Here is a 12488-nt window from a genome sequence, read left to right as displayed (position 1 = left end):
TCATGCATTGCATTTTGATGCGTTTCCGCTGATCTCTAGGAAACCAAAAATGCAACCTGCTGTAGGCAAAAAAAGTCCCTAACCCTTGCCAAAAAACAAATCAGTTGAAAACGCACAGATATGAACTTGACTCGTTAAATAGGCTGTAGTGTACTTTTTCAAAACTGAAAATGCCCACTGTATAGGTGTGAACCTAGCCTAAGGGCTTGCTCACACTAGCAGTTGAGGGTAAAACCCCATGGCAACAAGGTTTTCACCACCCCACAGCCGCTCCCCTTTTAGCTGCAGAAGCGGAGGGTATAAACACGGTGCAGCTGTAATGCTTTTTTTTTCATGGGCACGGCAGGAATTAACCCTCTGCTGCTCTGCAAGTGCCCTGTAACCACGTGCACTACATGCAGTTGCAGCATACTACTGTCAAATGCTCTCTGAAGAGCAATCTAAACACAGATCGCTCTTCAGAAACTAATGGTCATGTGACTGAGCCCAAGTAAACTTTTTTTGCATTTTAGAAGCTTTGCTTTCATTCAATTTAGGATTTTGTGATAAATAGAAGCCGTTGACCCGACTTTTGCCTGCTGAAGCGGACACTGCTATTTAGGAATTTAACCCAAAACCGGCCTTCCCTGCTCTGCAGTACCTGGAATCAGTGGATGAGGATGGGGTGGCATGGCAAGCCGGCCTGAGGACCGGAGACTTCCTTATAGAGGAGAAACATCGGACCCCCAACCACAGAGACATCTAGCGGCCAAGGAGTAATTGATTTTGATCGTATGAAGGCTCAAACCATTTAGAGATTTGGTGAGTGCATCCCCAAAAGGGGCTCTCGTTTTGGAGCACAAAAGGTGGATCGTGAGGTGAAAGCTGTTTTTGTATCCCTCCCCTTTCACAAACTGAACTGTATCCAATCACCATCATTTCATGGGCACTTGATGAATTTTTTTGAACAGACGTGCACATTGATGCGCTGCTATATATAAAGAGTGGACTCTTGTTTTCAGGACTTGAACTATTTATATATGTTCTAAGATAAATAGAAGCCTGTTGTGATCATCATTACTGCAGGTACACACAGGTCATTTTTTATCAGCTCAATCATATTATCACAATTGCAATACAGGTGAACAAATGGCTTGTTGTGGTGTGAGCTGCACAAGTAGTGGTCGAACTATAGGGCGCAATCTACTCCATCCCTAAAGTGATCAATCACAACTCTCAGGAGTTAGTTGTTAGTGATTCTAGAAGCATGCCCAAAATTGCAGCAGGAGTGCCTAAAGTGTATATAAGGAATAAAAATAAATAAAAAAATAAAATAAAAAAACACCACATGCCGTACAGCTCTACAATACATACACATACCTGTCATCAGAAATACACTTTGTTCCTAATTTCTCTGTGTGCCGACAACACCGAACATTTCTAATTTGTGTCCACCCTGTCATTTTGTCTTTTGCCAAACTACTGAATTCCTCCAAAAGGGTCACAACTACAACATAGGGTCTAACTGTTCTGTAGTTCAAGATAAGAACTGGGAAGGGTGATTAGCTCCTTTGCATTAAACACATGAAATGTGCACAATACAGCTCTAAATTCTGTCATGATAAACAAGTATTTTTATTGAACAGATACAACAAAATCTTCCAAGTCTGGGCTCCGCTTTAGCTACACAGCTGCAGTCTGAATAGAACAGTGACATTACATACACACAAAATCAAATTCTACTGACTAGTAAACAATGGCAACCAACCCAGAACCAACATTCCATACTGGGAAAAAAAAAAACCCATAAAAATCTATTACAAACCTTATTGTTTTTTCCAGTTATTAGCACCAGGTCTGAACAGTCACCCACAGGACACAGTTAAAGCAAGGCTTGAGTAGCATGTTATCTCTATGCTAAGCTAAAAGCTCTCAACTGGTGTTTGTCTTGTGGACAAGCTGCCAGGCAGGAAGGAGAGGAAATGGAGATCAGTTTCTCTCTACATTTCATAACACCCATCCCACGGATCACTGCATACAGTCTTCCGTCAATTAAATGACTACATTAATAACAGGTACCTGTATGCTGCACCTTTTAAGACAATGCTTTCCAACATGACCACCTCATCCTGGTACAAATTAAATAAAATCAATTAAACTACAATAAAAAAACAAAACAACAAACAAACAAACACACACACACACACACACACACACACACACGTTTAACCACTTCAATACCGGGCACTTAAACACCTTCCTGCCCAGACCAATTTTCAGCTTTCAGCGCTGTCGCACTTTGAATGACAATTGCACGGTCATACAGCACTGTACCCAAATTAAATGTTTATCATTTTTTTGCCACAAATAGAGCTTTCTTTTGGTGGTATTTGATCACCTCTACGTTTTTTTTATTTTTTGCTAAATAAAAAATACCGTCAATTTGTTTCAGTTTCAAAACTTTGTAAATAAGTACGTTTTCTCCTTCACTGATGGGGCGGCACTGATGGGCACCGATAGGGCGGCACGGATGGGCACCGATAGGGCGGCACGGATGGGCACCGATAGGCGGCACGGATGGGCACCGATAGGCGGCACGGATGGGCACCGATAGGCGGCACGGATGGGCACCGATAGGCGGCACTGTATTGTTTTATACTGTACTAATGGATGCTAAACAATGCATGCCAACTAGTGATGCCCATTGTGGGCACTGATTGGCATCCATTGTGGTCTAGGGTGGCATACCTTGTGCTGGGTATCCCTGGTGGTCTGGTGGCATCCCTGGTGGTCCAGTGTGGGCATCCTCAGGGAGGCTGTGCTGATAATCGATCAGCACAAACCCCCCTTGTCAGAGGAGCAGCCGATCGGCTCTCCTCTACTCGCGTCTGACAGATGCGAGTGAGGAAAAGCCGATCACCGGCTCTTCCCATTTACACTGTGATCAGCCGTGATTGGACACAGCTGATCACGTGGAGACTCTTTACCGAGATTGTAGTTGCGGGGTGTCAGACTGACACCCCGCAACAACGATCGCCGCGATGCGTGCCCCCGGGGCACGTAGCGGCTCAAAATCCTGATCACGCCATATGACGTTCGGTCAGGATTTTGAAACCACTTTGCCGCCGTGCTTTTGTTATAGGGCGGGCGGCAAGTGGTTAAAAAGGTACTACTGTGATATTTATATAGAGTTGTAGTAAAGTAATTTTTCTTCATTTATACCTACAGGTAAGCCTATAAAAAAGGCTCACCTGTAGGTACAGTAAATATCTCCTAAACATATACGTTTAGGAGAGATTTTATTTGCCTGCGATGTCACCGGCGCATGCGCTCTGCACTCTCAATGGATGATGTGCGCACGGTAGCAACTTCATCACAGCTTGGCTATTCAAACTCCCGCAGACTGCGAACCTGGAAGGAAGACCAAGTAAAGATAAATGCCGCGTCAGAGCGCCACTTGAGGTCTTCTTTTTAAGGCTAGTCTTTCGCAATGTGCTAGTAAGCAATGTACATTAATACTCTTAACTTGCAAGGAGGAGAAGTTTATTTTTTTGTGCGGTTTACCCATTGTATCACCTTGTATCATGTTTGCAGTCTCCGACCATCTTCTGTATTATGTCCATACCTCTCCTATTTAAAGTTTCATATTGCTAGACGTTTGCCCTGAATCTTCAAGATACAGCACAAATAAACCTTACGTCAAATGCCTCATGGAAAAGCACAGAGTAGATTTCACCTTTTACACATAAAAATCCTAAGAACATAATGGGGTTGATTTTCTAAAACTGGAGAGAGCAAAACCTGGTGCAGCTGTGCATAGAAACCAATCAGGTTGCAGGTTTTATTTTCAAAGCTTATGCACAGATGCACCAGATTTTGCTCTCTCCAGTTTTGGTAAATCACCCCAATGTATTAATAGGGCCGTGGAATTTAACGACGAATTCCTCGTGTGATAGACGCAGTGTCCTGTCTATCACACAAGCTTATCTAGGAGGAGGGCGGGACTTCTCACAGTGTGGCCAAAGTTTTCACACAGCTCGGAGACACACAGCGGGAGATGCCCACAGACTGTGTAATCCAGGCACAGGCACTGACTACAGTGAGGCTGCGATTATGAGCACGGTGAGGCTGCGATTATGACGACACGTGTCATCCTAGCCATGCACTGCGATGTCCAGCTTCGGCCTTTGCCATAACAACGGTGCTAAATCAGCTAAAAGTAGTTGGATCTGTATGTGCGCTATAATTAATCGAAATTAGTCGACTAAGTTAAAAAAAAAAAAAAAAAAAAAAAAAAAAACGCTTAATCGAACACGAAAACAGCTCGAATTAATAAAATTACTAAATGTACACCTATTCCTTTTGTCTTTGTGCTGTAAGAGCGACGTAAAAACTTTTATAGCTTTGGATGGAGTAATGCCCTGTCTGTACACACGGTCGGACATTCCAACCACAAAATCCGTCTGATTTTTTCCTACGGATTTTGGCCGAAACTTGTGTTGCATACACACGGTCGCACAAAGTTGTCAGAAAATCCGATAGTTCTGAATGAGGTAACGTCAAACACGTACGTCGGGACTATAAACGGGCCAATAGCTTAGTTTATTCTGAGCATGCGTGGCACTTTGTCCGTCAGAATTGTCTACACACACTCGGAATTTATGGGATTGGATTTTGTTGTCGAAAATTTTTAGATCCTGCTCTCAAACTTTGTGCGTCGGAACATCCGACGGAAAAAGTCTGATGGAGCCCACACACGGTCAGATTTTCCGACAACATGATCCAATCGCACATTTTCCGTCGGAAAATCCGACCGTGTGTACAGGGCATAAGAAACAGTTTAAAACTGTCAGATTGTGACGTGAAAGGAAACCTCTCCATAGCGAGTGGAAATCACCTCACACAGTTGTCACCAGAACAAGTGACCCCATGTAAAGATTTTCTTCACCACCTGACTGATGACAACATTTTGGATTTCCCATTGCTTTCAGTCACAGCAAGAATGATCACTCGTACAAAATGGGGTTCTATTTGTACATCATAGTTACAGATCACAAAAAAAAGAAAAAAGAAAAATAAATAAAAATGTACTTCTCCACTCCATCTAAAACTTAAAAAAAAAAAAAAAAAAAAAAAAGTATGGAAATTATTTGACCATCAACGGGTCAGGGATAAAGTTGGGCACACTGCATTAACAGAGCTTTTATTGGAAATAAATCTTTTACATATATGTCACCAAAGTAATCTCTTCCCCCCCCCCCCCCCCCCCATTTTGGACAGAGCAAGGGAGTATTTCCCCTCTATTTTTCAGGGAACAACCCAACATTTGGGGTTTTGTTTTACTTTCAATGATAATTATAAAAACCAGGACAAAGAGGGGGTGAATCTCCCCAACGAGGGGGGGGGGGGGGGGCTGAGGGGTGTCACAGACATCAATAAAAACTGACAGGCCTTTTTTAATCCCTCTCCACTATCCAAAAAAAAAAAAACGTTTAGGGGCATTTCAGATGTTGACATTATTTGTGATGGTGCAATGAGCACAGATCTACAGTGGCACATACTACAATGAAAACAAGGCATCATCAACCTAGTCACTTGATTTGAGCATCTAATTTGCATTAGTTTTAACCTTTCAATATTACATTAACATGCTTCGTAATGCTTTTTAAATATTTACATACAAATATAAAAAAATAAAAAAGATACCTTAAATTCATTCTAATGCTGCTATCATGTTATGGAGGAAATTTTTTTTATTTTTATTTGTGTCATTTGAAAAAAGTTTATATTTTTTTTATGTTGTATTCTTAAGCTTTAGGAAAAAGGCTTGTATAGCTAATGTTTTACAAGGATAATTTCTCAACCCAGTAGCTATCAAAAGCCAGACCGACATCCTCAGTACACCAAAATGTAAGCATATTACAAACACAAATGTAAGGCATTGCACTTTACCAGTCCCAACATGTAGCAGCTTAATTAGACTTCTATTTTTCAGGCTTTTATTTCCTTTTTATCAGATGAACCTGCCCTAGGATGACAATATTCACTCACAGCGTTATCACACTAGGGCAGGACTACAGAGCACCCCCCTCCCTCATCTACATAATTTATGCAGTGAAAAACCAATAACACCGCAACAGAAGGATTTAAAAGGAGTTGTAAAGTCTCAGCGTTTTTCACCTTAATGCATTCTATGCAATAAAGTAAAAAACCCTCTGTGCTGCAGAAACCAATCTTCACCCATGACGGCAGGTTCCTGTCACTTGGAGACTGGGTAACCTTTTCATTTTTAGAGTCCACTACCTTGGACCTGTGCAGCATCCTACCAGGAATGCATTAGAGCTGTGGTATCCAGGATTCCACTTCACAGGGTCCAGCGCCTGAAGGTCGCGTTACAGGCAAAACCTTGCAGGATCTTGAGTCTTCTTTGCGAGGCTCAGGTACCATTTGTCTAAGCATATTAAGCCTGTGTCAAGCGTATCCGATCGGTCAATCCCTTGATTCATTTAACCGGTTCCCGACCAGCGCACGCCGATGTACGTCAGCAGAATGGCACGGGCAGGCATATTGGCGTACAGGTACGTCCAATCTTCAATGCCGCTCTGCCATCGCGAGCTCGCGTGCCGGTCGGGACCCCCGTGAGTCCGGTCGCGGGTCCCGCGGACTCGATCGCCGCGGGCATACCCGCGATCGTCTCACGGGACGACTGAATGGAGGAAATGCGGTGTAAACAGCATTTCTCCATTCTGCCTAGCAACTAGTGACGCTGATCTCTTCTCCATGTGATTGGAGCAGAGATCAGTGTTCACTAAATGAAAGCCCAGCCCCACCACAGTTATTAACACACCCCTAGGAACACTTAACCCCTACACTGCCACCCACTGGTTAACCCCTTCACTGCCAGTGTCATTTACACAGGAATCACTTCATTTATATAGCAGTGATTACTGTATAAATGACAATGGTCCCTAAAATGTGTCAAAAATGTCCGATGTGTCCGCCATAATGTTGCAGTCACAATAAAAAAATCACTGATCGCCATTACTAGTAAAAAAAAATGATTAATAAAAATGCCATAAAACTATCCCCTATTTTGTAAACGCTATAACTTTTGAGCAAACCAATCAATAATCGCTTATTGCCAACCAAAAATATGTAGAAGAATACGTATCGGCCTAAACTGAGGGAAAAAAAATGTTTTTTTATATATTTTTGGGGGATATTTATTATAACAAAAAGTAAAAAATAATGCGTTTTTTTTTTTTCAAAATTGTCTCTCTATTTTTGTTTATAGCGCAAAAAATAAAAACCGCAGGGGTGATCAAACACCACCAAAAGAAAGCTCTATTTGTGGGGAAAAAAAAGGACGTAAATTTTGTTTGGGAGCCACGTTGCACGACCGCGCAATTGTCAGTTAAAGCGACGCAGTGCCGAATCGCAAAAAGTGGTCTGGTCTTTGACCAGCAAAATGGTCCGGTCTGTAAGTGGTTAAGAACAGTTTGTAGGACTAGAGGCCTGGACCTCAAAGAGCACAAACAAACGTGCGCATCCACCTTGCAGACAATGGTAAAAACCCTGATGTACTTCCTGTATGGGAGGGGTTATAAAGAGCATCACTTCCTGTCTAAGACTATCTGCCTGTGTGCATTCACCTAGAGATGGCGTATAACCCAGTAGGCAATACATATTAGCCTGTGTCCTATTATGTATGAAAAAGAAACGTCTGTTATTGTAACGTAAAATAATTCCTTTAAAACCGCCATGCCCCACCCCCCGCTCACAGGGTTTGACTGAAAGCAGCAGAAGCCAAAAAAAGCCAAAAAAAAAAAAAAAAAAGATAATAATAATAATAATAATAATAATAATGTGATGTAGGCGACAGATGCATTTTAAACATCGGACCTGAAGCTTTAGCTATATCAAGACAGGCCAAATAAAAATAGTATACCATAAAAAGGTCATTAAGCAGATGTGATGTGGGCATTCAGTACCAGGGTATGATATGAATGGACATTTCACTTACTTGCCGATATGCTAGCAGGACTTTTATTGCTGGTGATCATAACAAGTGGAAGTGAAAACAAACACACACACACACACACACACACACACACACACACAAATAAAAAAAGAGATTCTGACATTTGGAGATTAAAGTTCAATGGCTGAATCCTGGAGGAACAGGATGTAAGATGTTTGCCTTGGCTGGGTCAGCTATCGCGTTAGGATATGAAGCTTCATCATTTTTGCCTTACAGAATAAAATATCTTCAGGAGTAGCAAATTATTAAGAATGAAAATTAGACTAATGTCATCTGACATTTACATTATGTATTCTCTATATAAACTCTGCCTTAAGTATCTGTGAACACACTGCTTCAAAAAAATCCAGCACAATACAGCAGATTGTATTATATACAGCATGTCACAATACACCTTTATTTTCCCCAAATACACTTTTTATCTCACTTTTCTCACTTTTATTTGGCTGGCATATGAATTCACAGCCTCATCAATCGCTTTTAAAGGAGAAGTATGGCCAAAGCTTTTTTAGACTTACTTTGGCATTGGATCAATGTTGCATCCACCTAGACGAGGATATATACATTTTTGCTGGCAACCCCATAGTTCTCTTTTAAACTATAGGGAGGGCGTATCAGTTTCTATGTAAACAAAGGCAGATTGCCGTTCTGACAGGGAGTAAGGGATAGATTCTGTGTTCCTGGAATCCATTTCCTCTCCTAGTTAAAAACACACACACACACACACACACACACACACACACACACACACACACAGTATACTAAAACACTGGCTAGGCACACATTTAACCTTTTGATTGTTTAACCCCTTCCCAGCCAGCATCATTAGTAGAGTGACAGTGCATATTTTCAGCACTGATGACTGTATTAGTGTCACTGGTTCCCAAAAAGTGTCAGTCAGTGTCCAATTGCTCGCCGCAATATTGTAGACAAAAAGTTGGCGACCACCAGCATTATCAGTAAAATTATAAAAATTTGAGTATATATCCCATAGTTTGTAGATGCTAGAATATATAAGCTTATTGGGATTTTTTTCCCCAAAAAAGATTGTACATATTAGCCTAAAGTTATGAAGGAATTCGATTTTTTCACATTTTTTATTGGATAGGTTTTATAGCAGAATGTAAAAAAAAATTTTTTTCCCCAAAATTGTCAGCTTTTTGTTTAACCACTTCATTACCGAGCTATAGTCAGATGGCATCTCCCATCCTGGGTGGGTGTCATATGACGTCCTCGGTTTCTTGCCGCTCCTGCGGCGATCGGGGATGAGATGTGTCCCTTGGACACAGCCCATCCCAGATCCATGTAAGGAGCCAATAAAAAAAAAATGTCTTTACCACATGACCGGCTGAGTCCAATCACAGCCTTTCACATGTATTGCCCACGTGCACGGCCCTCATGTATGCCCCTAGAGCAGCAATCGGGGACGAGGCTTGTCATCCTGACATAGCCCAACCCCGATCGCAGTAAAGAGCCAATAAAATTGGCTCTTTACCACGTGATCGGCTGTGTCCAATCACAGCTGGTCACAGAATGTCAACAAACTAGGTTCTCCTCCTCACACACTGATCGTGTGTGAGAAGGAGATTATGGTAACATCTCGTTACCGCTTACAGTACACACCAACCATACCGATTGCCACCCCCCAATAAAGAGGACCTGTCACAGTCCATCCGAGTACCCGAGTACCTGTCACAGCCCATCTGGGAGTACTTGTCACCAGCCCATCAGAGTACCCAAGTACCAGTCACCAGCCCACCAGAGTACCCGGGTACCAGTCACCAGCCCATCAGAGTACCCTAGTACCCATCTGCAGCCCATGCCTCATAGAATATACGTTGGGGTGTTTGTTTTCCAAAATGGGGTAATTTTGTGGGTAATTTTACTGTTCCAGTGCTCAAGGACCTTCAAAAGTGTGATGGGTAAGAATGAAGGAATGAAATGAGATTTGCAATTTATGCTCCTAGAATGGCTGAAGGTACTACTGTTGGGCCTCTGTATGTGGCCAGGCTGTGTAAAAGTCTCAAATATGCCATACTCTGGAGAAGTAGCAGAATGTATTTTGGGGTGTAATTTTTGTTATATACATGCTATATGTAAGAAATATCTTATAAAATGACAACTCCGTGTAAAAAAAATTAAAGATTTTTATTTTCTTTCCACATTTTCTGAAGACTTGTATAAAAAAAAAAAAATTAACCGTTCAAAAGACTCATCATGCCTCATAGAATATACGTTGGGGTGTTTGTTTTCCAAAATGGGGTCATTTTGTGGGCAATTCCATTGTCCCGGTGCTCCAGGGCCTTCAAAAGGTGTAATAGGTCGTTAGGAAATTAGATGTGTAATTTATGCTCCAAGAACGCCTGACGGTGCTCCCTGCATGTTGGGCCTCTGTATGTGGCCAGGCTTTGTAAAAGCCACACACATGTGGTTTCACCATACTCAAGAGGAGTAGCAGAATGTGTTTTGGGGTGTCATTTTTGCTATATACTTGCTTTGAGTAAAAAAATAAAAATGATATTATAAAATTATTATATATATATATATATATATATATATATATATATATATATATATATATAAAAAAAAAAAAACACACATATATACACACTCATTTTCTTTCCATGTTTTCCAAAGACTTGCCTCACAGAATAGACATTGGGGTGTCATAAGGAAATTAGAGGTGTAATTTATGCTCCTAGAACCCCTGATAGTTCTCCCTGCATGATGGGCCTCTGTGTGTGGCCAGGCTGTGTAAAAGTCACACACATGTGGTATCGTCATACTTGGGAGGAGTGTCAGAATGTATTTTGGGTTGTAATTGGATATGCATATGTGGTGTGCGAGAAACAACATGCTATGACAATTTTGTGGAAAAAAATAAATAAATAAAAAATCTTAAATTTTCCCCAAGAATTGTGGGGAAAAAAAAATTACAACTTCAAAAAAACTCACCATGTCTCATACTAAATACCTAGTGCATACCCGTCTACTTTTCAAAAAGGGGTAATTTGGGGGGTATTTGTACTTTTCTGACATTTCAGGGCCTCAAGAAATGAGACCGTTGCATCAGGTGTGATCAATTTCCAATGATTTGCAACATAGCTTGTAGACTCTAACTTTCACAGAGACCAAATAATATCCACGAATTTGGGTTATTTTTACAAAAGAGATGTTGCAGTATAAATTTTGGCCCAAATTTATGCACAAAAATTACTTATTTGCAAAATTTTATCATAGAAACTAAAAATGTGTTTGTAATGGAACGCCCCCACACTCCGCAGTGCTTTCGTCTTATCCTGCTTCCTCCCAGTCTGAATATAGATATCAGATATTGCAACTGCTCACAAACACAAAGCAAGATGATACTTGTTTAGCTGCTGAACATGGACTGCTTTATTTGAGATGACACACAAATATATACAGCAGGCTTACAATACAACTGTAACCAGAAACCTAATTAACCAGAGCTAATTAAGGGATCCCTTAAAGCAACCAATGTGACTCCGTGCCCTCCTGAGCATTGTTATGATTAATCAGGATTTCACTACAGGTCAGACTTGTTGTCACCAAGCTTCACACATTAGTATAGACACAGGACACCTTCTCACAATAGCAGGAGCTACTTACAATTAACAATACAAACAGTGATCTCCCCCCCTCCTCAGCCTAGTAGGAAACAAACTATATTAGGAGTAGACTGTCCAGTTCCTACTCAGTTCTAGAGGCCAATGTGATCAGCTCTCTCAACTAACATGTTGAGTTCAGAATCAAACAAACCAAGAATAGTCTTTACATATATCCTGGTAGATATTGTGGATAAATATTACTGTCCCATTTTAAGTAATCCAACATATATTTTCTCAGTCACCCTGTGCCAGGATGGCACAGGGTGACTTAGACATAAGAGGTGCACGGGGAGCTGAAACATGGGTTTCCCAACCTTTCCAAGGGATTCTTGGTTCCACGGTCCCTCCTGTCAGAGGTTTTTTTTTTTTCAAAATTTTTGCTCTTTTTTCCACTTATGTCGCAAAAAAAAACCCAATGGCGATTAAATACCACCAAAAGAAAGCTCTATTTGAAGAAAAAAAAATGATGCAAATTTTGTTTGGGTACGATGTTGCATGACTGAGTAATTAGCATTCAGAGTGTGAGAGCACTGAAAGCTAAAATTTGGTCTGGGAAGGAAGGGTGTATAAATGTCTTGTATTGAAGTGGTTAAATGCGCAAAAAAACAAATAATAAATATGCAGTAGTGAACAAATGCCACCAAAAGAAAGCTCTAATTGCAGGGCCCTCTGCTTCCTCCTGCATTGGATTGTATTGTAACTGTACTGTCAGCTCTCATGCTGTAAAGTGCTGCGTAAACTGTCACAAATAAAAGTTTCAGTCTAATTGTTGTAGTCTAATCAGAGAGAGATAGGAGAGTGGGGACACACTTCCTCGTGCCTGTAGCAGACTGAAGACA

General features: G+C 41.1%; 1 protein-coding gene across 2 annotated transcripts in view; it reads right to left on the bottom strand.

The window, feature by feature from the left end:
- The window catches only part of FNDC3A (fibronectin type III domain containing 3A), a 443791-nt gene that overhangs the window by 409053 nt on the left and 22250 nt on the right, over positions 1-12488 (bottom strand). Inside the window, exon 1 of one of the 2 annotated variants that reach the window (XM_077484275.1) lies at positions 1805-1932. The exons of the other annotated variant lie outside the window; for it this stretch is intronic. The gene's annotated coding sequence lies outside the window, so the exon portion shown is untranslated. Of the gene's footprint in view, positions 1-1804; positions 1933-12488 lie in introns of those variants that run through there. 2 annotated transcript variants of the gene reach the window in all.

Source organism: Lithobates pipiens, unplaced genomic scaffold (assembly GCF_037356315.1).
Source record: "Lithobates pipiens isolate NorthernLeopardFrog02 unplaced genomic scaffold, aLitPip1_a1.2 Scaffold_16, whole genome shotgun sequence".
NCBI classification, from domain to species: domain Eukaryota; kingdom Metazoa; phylum Chordata; class Amphibia; order Anura; family Ranidae; genus Lithobates; species Lithobates pipiens.
This window is presented reverse-complemented; position numbering and strand designations above follow the sequence as displayed.